Here is a 7235-nt window from a genome sequence, read left to right as displayed (position 1 = left end):
GCGTTGACGTATCAACCTTGAGACCTCTTGAACAGGTCTTGGCTTGGCCCCTTTATGCTGGACTCCGCCATTGTCACCCAACGGAATGTTGCTTTTGGGCCTCGTTGGCGCAGTAGGCAGCGCGTCAGTCTCATAATCTGAAGGCCGTGAGTTCGAGCCTCACACGGGGCATATATTTTGTAGTGTATTCATTTCTCATCTGGCGGGTAACGTGCATGATTCAACGCCATCCATTTCAGTATTAAATGGCAAGGCAATCCTGTGAATTTTCTCTTCCGATCTTGAATGCAAAATATTTTAGCACATAAACAACAGCCTTCCTCAAGTGTGGCAGGTATTGAACATTGGCAGGAATAAAGGCGCTTTCCAAAAATTGCTCTTGCCTTGCCCGGGAATCGAACTCCCGCCTGATTTTATTTTCGGAGTGGTAAGAAGACCTTAAAGTAAGCATTGGTGGTTCAGTGGTAGAATTCTCGCCTGCCACGCGGGAGGCCCGTGTTCGATTCCCGGCCAATGCTCTTCCTTTAAGTTCTAATGAGTAGCCCGAATTGACATAGTTCCTTACGCCGTGTTGATGAGAGAAACTGGAAAGTACTACCTGGGAATCTGAAGCTCCAAGAGATCAAACAAGCTGTTCACTGTTGACAAACTGTTCATCAGACAATCGCTCAATACTGACAGATATAAGGGCCCTTGGATTTCATCAGGACAATATGGATGGAAAGAGGAAAAATCTACTCATGTGCTCCATGGACAACCAGAACCAGGAAACTATGGCAAGCCTGACAGAAATAAGGGCCATTGGATTTCATCAGGGCAATATAGATGGAACGAGGACAAATCAACTCATGTGCTCCATAGACAGCCAGAACCAGGAAACTATAACAAGCCTTTAAGGACGCAAACATTTCATTTAACATTTTGTCATCAGAAGAGAATGGGGAGAGTCTGATGTCCACTTATAAGTTGCTTTAGATGACCTGCTTTGCGTCTACGTCCTGTTCCTCCTGGTCTCCACAGACTTGACCCCTTTATTGTGGACTCTGCCATTGTCACCCAACGGAATGTTGACTTTGGGCCTCGTTGGCGCAGTAGGCAGCGCGTCAGTCTCATAATCTGAAGGTCGTGAGTTTGAGCCTCACACGGGGCATTTGTTTTGTAGTGTATTCATTTGGTTCTTGATGGTGATCTGGCGGGTAACGAGCATGATTCAACGCCATCCATTTCAGTATTAAATGGCAAGGAAATCCTGTGAACAATGAGTTGCCCAAATTCACATAGTTCCTTACGCCGTGTTTGATGAGAGAAACTGGAAAGTACTACCTGGGAATCTGAAGCTCCAAGGATCAAACAAGCTGTTTGTGTTGAAACTGTTCATCAGACAATCGCTCACTACTGACAGAAATAAGGGCCCTTGGATTTCATCAGGGCAATATGCATGCAAAGAGGAACAATTTACTCATGTGCTCCATGGACAGCCAGAACCAGGAAACTATGGCAAGCCTTTATGGACACCAACATTCGGTCGTCCACTTATAAGTTCCTTTAGATGTCCTGCTTTGCGTTTGCGCCCTGTTCCTCCTGGTCTCGACAGACAGTCTTTACAGTTGTCCAAAAATATATTCTCCATTATAGGTGGTTCAGGGGCATTCTTTTTCTGAATGTCTGTACTGCATGGCTGTTAACCACATCAACAAAAAAGTGCTTACTCTCCCCGTCGGGGAATTGAACCCCGGTCTCCCGCGCGGCCACCGGGGATTGTTTCATGATTGTTCCATGATAATGCCATAAACGATTTCCCATTCATTCTCTATGGCACTGTTGAATCGTTGCCGATGTAATATATTGGCCGCGAGTGGCGCACTTTTGCCAGTGAGACCTGTCTGCTCCTCCCCGCCCCTCCCCCTTCAGTGAGTGAGTGATTGAGAGACTGGACAGCGACTTTTTCAACTCCTGACATTACGACCAAACTATAAGGTAAGTTATAGTAACATGAATTAACAGAGAAGCGACATGTAATGTTATGTTATCTGGGCTTTGTCTGACGTGTTTTAGTTTCAATGAACGCTATAAAGTGGTCCGTGTTTCCTACGTGTATCTTGTCTAACGGCTGCATGCACACACGGCACTTTGGGATGAATTACATGTTAATGTAAAGTTAATTCAACTTAAGCCGCTTAAAGTTCATGTGGTAGGATTTCTGTTGACTTTATTGTGTTTTTGTTGTGAGGCCGAAATTACCGCGAGTTACTTGTGGCGAAATCCTCCGTGGGTGTGCGTTTACATTAATGTATATTTAAATATATAAATTGAACGCTAACTAACCATGTAAGTTTACCATTAACTCCCTTATTATTTTCCAATAAACCGGGGTTAGATATACTAACCATCACTGTTACAAAACACAGCGTGGGACAAGTTAACAGCAGTTTACTTTTCATTCATCGGCTCTACAATAATTCAGCTGTGCTGTTGCCCAGACGCCCTTGGCCTGTATCATTCCAATAGCTTGCATATAGACTCTTATTTCACTACTTTTCTATTTTTAATATTTACTTGCCCACTATATTGTCTGTTTTTCTGTATTATTGGATGGCACTGTTGGAGAAGCCTGTGACCTAAGATTTTCATCGACATAACTACTCAGGGACAGACTGGACAGCATACATCTTTTTCTTTTAGATAGGACACTTCACACTAAAGTGTTACCTGGGTCACATGACTGGGGGGAGGCAGCTGAGATCCTGGAACAAAGGCAGTTGAGGTGTGAATTCAGCCTTGGCTGAGTTCTCTTTGATAGTTGAAAAGGGTTTGACCCATGGGGGGTTAATTTAAGTGTAAATAGTTTGTTTCAACAAACACACAGCTCCATACATACAGGAACAAAGATCAACCATATCTGATCCAAAGTAAAATAGCACTACATATATCATAGCACAATGTGAATGTGCAGACAGTTAAAGCTAGGGATGAGATGTTAACACCATAATGTCTGCTCTCTATTAGACCCCACCCACCTGTGAGCATCATTAACTCACTAATATATATATGCGTACTTGCTAAAAATCTTTTTTCAAAAAATCACACACACACAATCGTAATTATTTGCCATGTGTTTTTATTTATTGTCTGCCTAGGTCAGCCATTACCCAGGCCATCAACGGTCCCAGCTGTCCTTCTCCTCCTCCTCTTCCTCTTCCTCTTCCTCCTCCTGCCTACAACCAGGATGTCAGTCATTGGAAACTGTTCGCCGCAGCAGAGGATCTGGATGAAGATGGAGCTGCAATCCATGGGGCTCTGGCCAGGCTCCGTTCCTGTACGCAGCCTTTTCTGTGGTGGATCAGGAAGACCTGCAGAGGCTTAAAGATGCCTATGCCTTCTGTGGAATCCAGCCTGCCAACCCAACAAGCCTCACCACAGTGAGCACTGCAGGATCAGGATCCCACATCCCGAGGAGCTCGTCAAGAGAGTAGAGGGGGTTTTCCAGCACTTCCACCTTGCAACAGACCCTAATGGGCGCCCTCTCTTCAAAGCCTCTATGCTGAAAATGCTGGCGTATTCAGCGGATACACATCCTGCGAGGTTGCCTGAGCGATCCAGAGGTGGAAGGAGGGATCATGTACAGGCATGGAGGAACACTGCAGCTGAACCATGTGCCAGGTGAAGGAGCCAAAGTTCCTGTATGGATCCCCATCAGAGGCACATCCCAGCAGGAAGGCTATCACTTCCACCAGGCTCAGTGGGGTCACTGGCACACGCGTTTCCACAGAGCTGTTTCAAGCTCAGGCGATGACAGGAGTGGCGCGGTGGAATTACCAGCGACTGGTGGACCTAAAACAGCCAGATGTCAAACTTCCAGCTGTCTTTGATCCTGCATTGATGGGCGAGATCAATGCAGTCTCTCAACAGGTGTTTGGCCATGTTAAATATCCTGCTTTTTCATCTCCCTAACAGAGACACTGGAGAGAAGTTTGGCCTGGAATATGTGGAGCCTGATTGCCGCCCAGTTCCTCTAGACTGGGATAAGCACAGGAGTAAGGCAGACTCTACCCAGGCCCTGGATACACCTCCTCAAAGCAGCAACCCCACTGCCCAGTCTGAGGCTTCTTCAGCCACCCTCCATCCCCCCAACCAAGCTGTTTCAGTTTCCTGCAAACCTTCCTTCAGTGAAACAAGAAGGTGACTGCAAGGAACGACTCTGGAGCCTCACACAGAGCCAGGTAAACTTTAGACGCACAGACAAAGTAGTGAATAATCCTTCAGCATCAGTGACTGGATTCCAATCATTTATTTCTATAAAGAAACCTTTGTTTTCGTAGACATTAATGAATATATCTCTTTTGTTGTTTTATAGAAACCACATGTCTGTAAGTCTCTGCCTCTGCTGTCCTCGCAACTGCGGCTCGCACTGGACCTGTGAAGACTGGTGGGCGGGTGTTTGTGTTGGACCACAAGCGCTTGGACAGGCCCTATGAGGCAGGCTGTTGACAACCTGCTCAACAAACACCATAGTCAGAAGGGACATGCTGAAGCTTGTGGACAAGGACTATGCTGCTCTTGTGCTTGACTCCTGCACAGACCCAAACAGTATGCTTCACCCAACTACAAAACACCACATTTGTCAGTATGTGAAGCAATCTCAGCAAGCTTCTGAACACCAGCTCCTCCATAAACATCAGCCCGGAGAAACTGCAAGAGAGGCAGGTCCTCTGGCACTCTCTCACAGAGGGTAGTGAGGACCACCAGGGTGCCAGTTGTTACAATGCCTGTTGCCATTTTCAACCCCACACTTCCTGTTCAGACCCCAGCCCACACCTCTGACACTAGAACATGTTGAGAGTTTGGTCAGCAACATTATGGCCAACCAGCAACAACAACAACAACAACAACAACAACAACAACAACAACAACAACAACCAACACAAACAAAAGAAGAAACAGACAAAAAGGTGTCTTTCCTGCGGGCAGCCAAAGGCCCGCTTTGAAAATGATGGCTCTTCCATCCACCACTTCTACATGCAGGGCACTGTCAGATACTTTTACTGCTCCACCAACGTTTTTAAAACGTATGGTGCTGAAGGTCTGACAGACCCTAAAATGCCATTTGGAGACTTTGCCGAGACAGCTTTCTTTCCGCGGGAACTGGAAGCTATGAAGCAAAGGGTGGAGGCAAGAGTCCAGCTTAAAAGAAAGAACACTGAGCCAGAGCACAAAGGTCGAAAATGCGGATTTTGTAGAGAGGAACTCAAGCAGGGCCCAAACAGTCCTCACATTCACACAGGATTCCCAGGAGTAGCAGGGAAGTATGTGTACTGTCCTGCTAAAGTGTTGTCACTATACAGGGATCAGGGCATGGAGAAGCAGATGACCTGGAAGAAGTTCAAGGAGTCTGTTTTCTATGAGGCTGAAAAGAATAGATGGGAGGCTGAAAAGGGAAAATGACAAGGTTTTTTTTCATGAATAGGGTTATCACTTCTGTTATTTTCCTACTGTGTGTCTGTTAATGCCAAATTGTCATCCTGTGTGTTTTTAAAACATTTACATTATTTCATTCTCTATTTACTACTGCTTTATTTACTTTATTATATTTACTTTATTATATTAACTATTATTTTACTTTATTTACTTCTACCTTATTGTTACTTATATATTATATGTTTTGTACATAATCTGCTTTGTTTCTGTTGTTTACAATAAAGATGTTTTCTTGATTAATATCTACATGTCTCATTCATAAGTAAATTATTTATACTACATGGTCCATATCTTAAATATAAATAATGCCTTCGGAGTTTTTCTTTTGAAGGTAATAAATAAATATAAACACAATAACAGTTACTATAACAAATTAGGATTCACATTTCTTGATTCATAGATAGCTCTTTATCTTTGATTATGTATCACAGACTTTGCCCCAACCGGGGGTCGAACCTGCGAACAGAAGAAATATCAGCTGGCAAAGACAGTGGTTCAGCACCATGGACAGTAATGCTGCGATTGTATTGGCTGTCACTCTATGCCACAGTAATGCTGCGATTGTATTGGCTGTCACTCTATGCCACCTAAGCACGTCTTGCCCCCGCGTGGCAGGCGAGAATTCTACCACTGAACCACCAATGCTTACTTTAAGGTCTTCTTACCACTCCGAAAATAAAATCAGGCGGGAGTTCGATTCCCGGGCAAGGCAAGAGCCATTTTTGGAAAGGGCCTTTATTCCTGCCAATGTTCAATACCTGCCACACTTGAGGAAGGCTGTTGTTTATGTGCTAAAATATTTTGCATTCAAGATCGGAAGAGAAAATTCACAGGATTGCCTTGCCATTTAATACTGAAATGGATGGCGTTGAATCATGCACGTTACCCGCCAGATCAGAAATGAATACACTACAAAATATATGCCCCGTGTGAGGCTCGAACTCACGGCCTTCAGATTATGAGACTGACGCGCTGCCTACTGCGCCAACGAGGCCCAAAAGCAACATTCCGTTGGGTGACAATGGCGGAGTCCAGCATAAAGGGGCCAAGCCAAGACCTGTTCAAGAGGTCTCAAGGTTGATACGTCAAACGCAGGATGAGCTCACGGAGGGAAGAAAAGTAATCGTCCGTAGCATAGAGCAAGAAGGGGAATCAAAGAGTCTGGCTGAAAGAGCAATTTGTTTTCATTTACAAGATTTGCATTGGCAAGGACTGGAATTAGGTGGGCGGAGTCAGGAGAGTCGAACATCTCCTCGTTAGTATAGTGGTCAGTATCCCCGCCTGTCACGCGGGAGACCGGGGTTCAATTCCCCGACGGGGAGAGTACGCACTTTTTTGTTGATGTGGTTAACAGCCATGCAGTACAGACATTCAGAAAAAGAATGCCCCTGAACCACCTATAATGGAGAATATATTTTTGGACAACTGTAAAGACTGTCTGTCGAGACCAGGAGGAACAGGGCGCAAACGCAAAGCAGGACATCTAAAGGAACTTATAAGTGGACGACCGAATGTTGGTGTCCATAAAGGCTTGCCATAGTTTCCTGGTTCTGGCTGTCCATGGAGCACATGAGTAAATTGTTCCTCTTTGCATGCATATTGCCCTGATGAAATCCAAGGGCCCTTATTTCTGTCAGTAGTGAGCGATTGTCTGATGAACAGTCTATCAACAGTCAACAGCTTGTTTGATCCCTTGGAGCTTCAGATTCCCAGGTAGTACTTTCCAGTTTCTCTCATCAACACGGCGTAAGGAACTATGT

The 7235-nt window shown here is 45.0% G+C and overlaps 5 non-coding genes across 5 annotated transcripts; 4 read left to right on the top strand and 1 right to left on the bottom strand.

The window, feature by feature from the left end:
• Positions 1-98: 98 nt before the first annotated feature.
• trnam-cau lies at positions 99-171 on the top strand. The gene has a single exon. It is a non-coding gene; the product is annotated as a tRNA-Met (tRNA).
• A 276-nt stretch (positions 172-447) lies between these two features.
• Positions 448-518, top strand: trnag-gcc. The gene has a single exon. It is a non-coding gene; the product is annotated as a tRNA-Gly (tRNA).
• A 559-nt stretch (positions 519-1077) lies between these two features.
• Positions 1078-1150, top strand: trnam-cau. The gene has a single exon. It is a non-coding gene; the product is annotated as a tRNA-Met (tRNA).
• Positions 1151-6396: 5246 nt separating this feature from the next.
• On the bottom strand, positions 6397-6469 carry trnam-cau. Its single transcript has one exon. It is a non-coding gene; the product is annotated as a tRNA-Met (tRNA).
• A 256-nt stretch (positions 6470-6725) lies between these two features.
• Positions 6726-6797, top strand: trnad-guc. Its single transcript has one exon. It is a non-coding gene; the product is annotated as a tRNA-Asp (tRNA).
• Positions 6798-7235: the final 438 nt, after the last annotated feature.

This window comes from Gymnodraco acuticeps, unplaced genomic scaffold (genome assembly GCF_902827175.1).
Source record: "Gymnodraco acuticeps unplaced genomic scaffold, fGymAcu1.1, whole genome shotgun sequence".
Classification (NCBI taxonomy): Eukaryota; Metazoa; Chordata; class Actinopteri; order Perciformes; family Bathydraconidae; genus Gymnodraco; species Gymnodraco acuticeps.
Note: the sequence above shows the minus strand (reverse complement) of the source record. Positions and strands in the feature narration are given on the sequence as shown.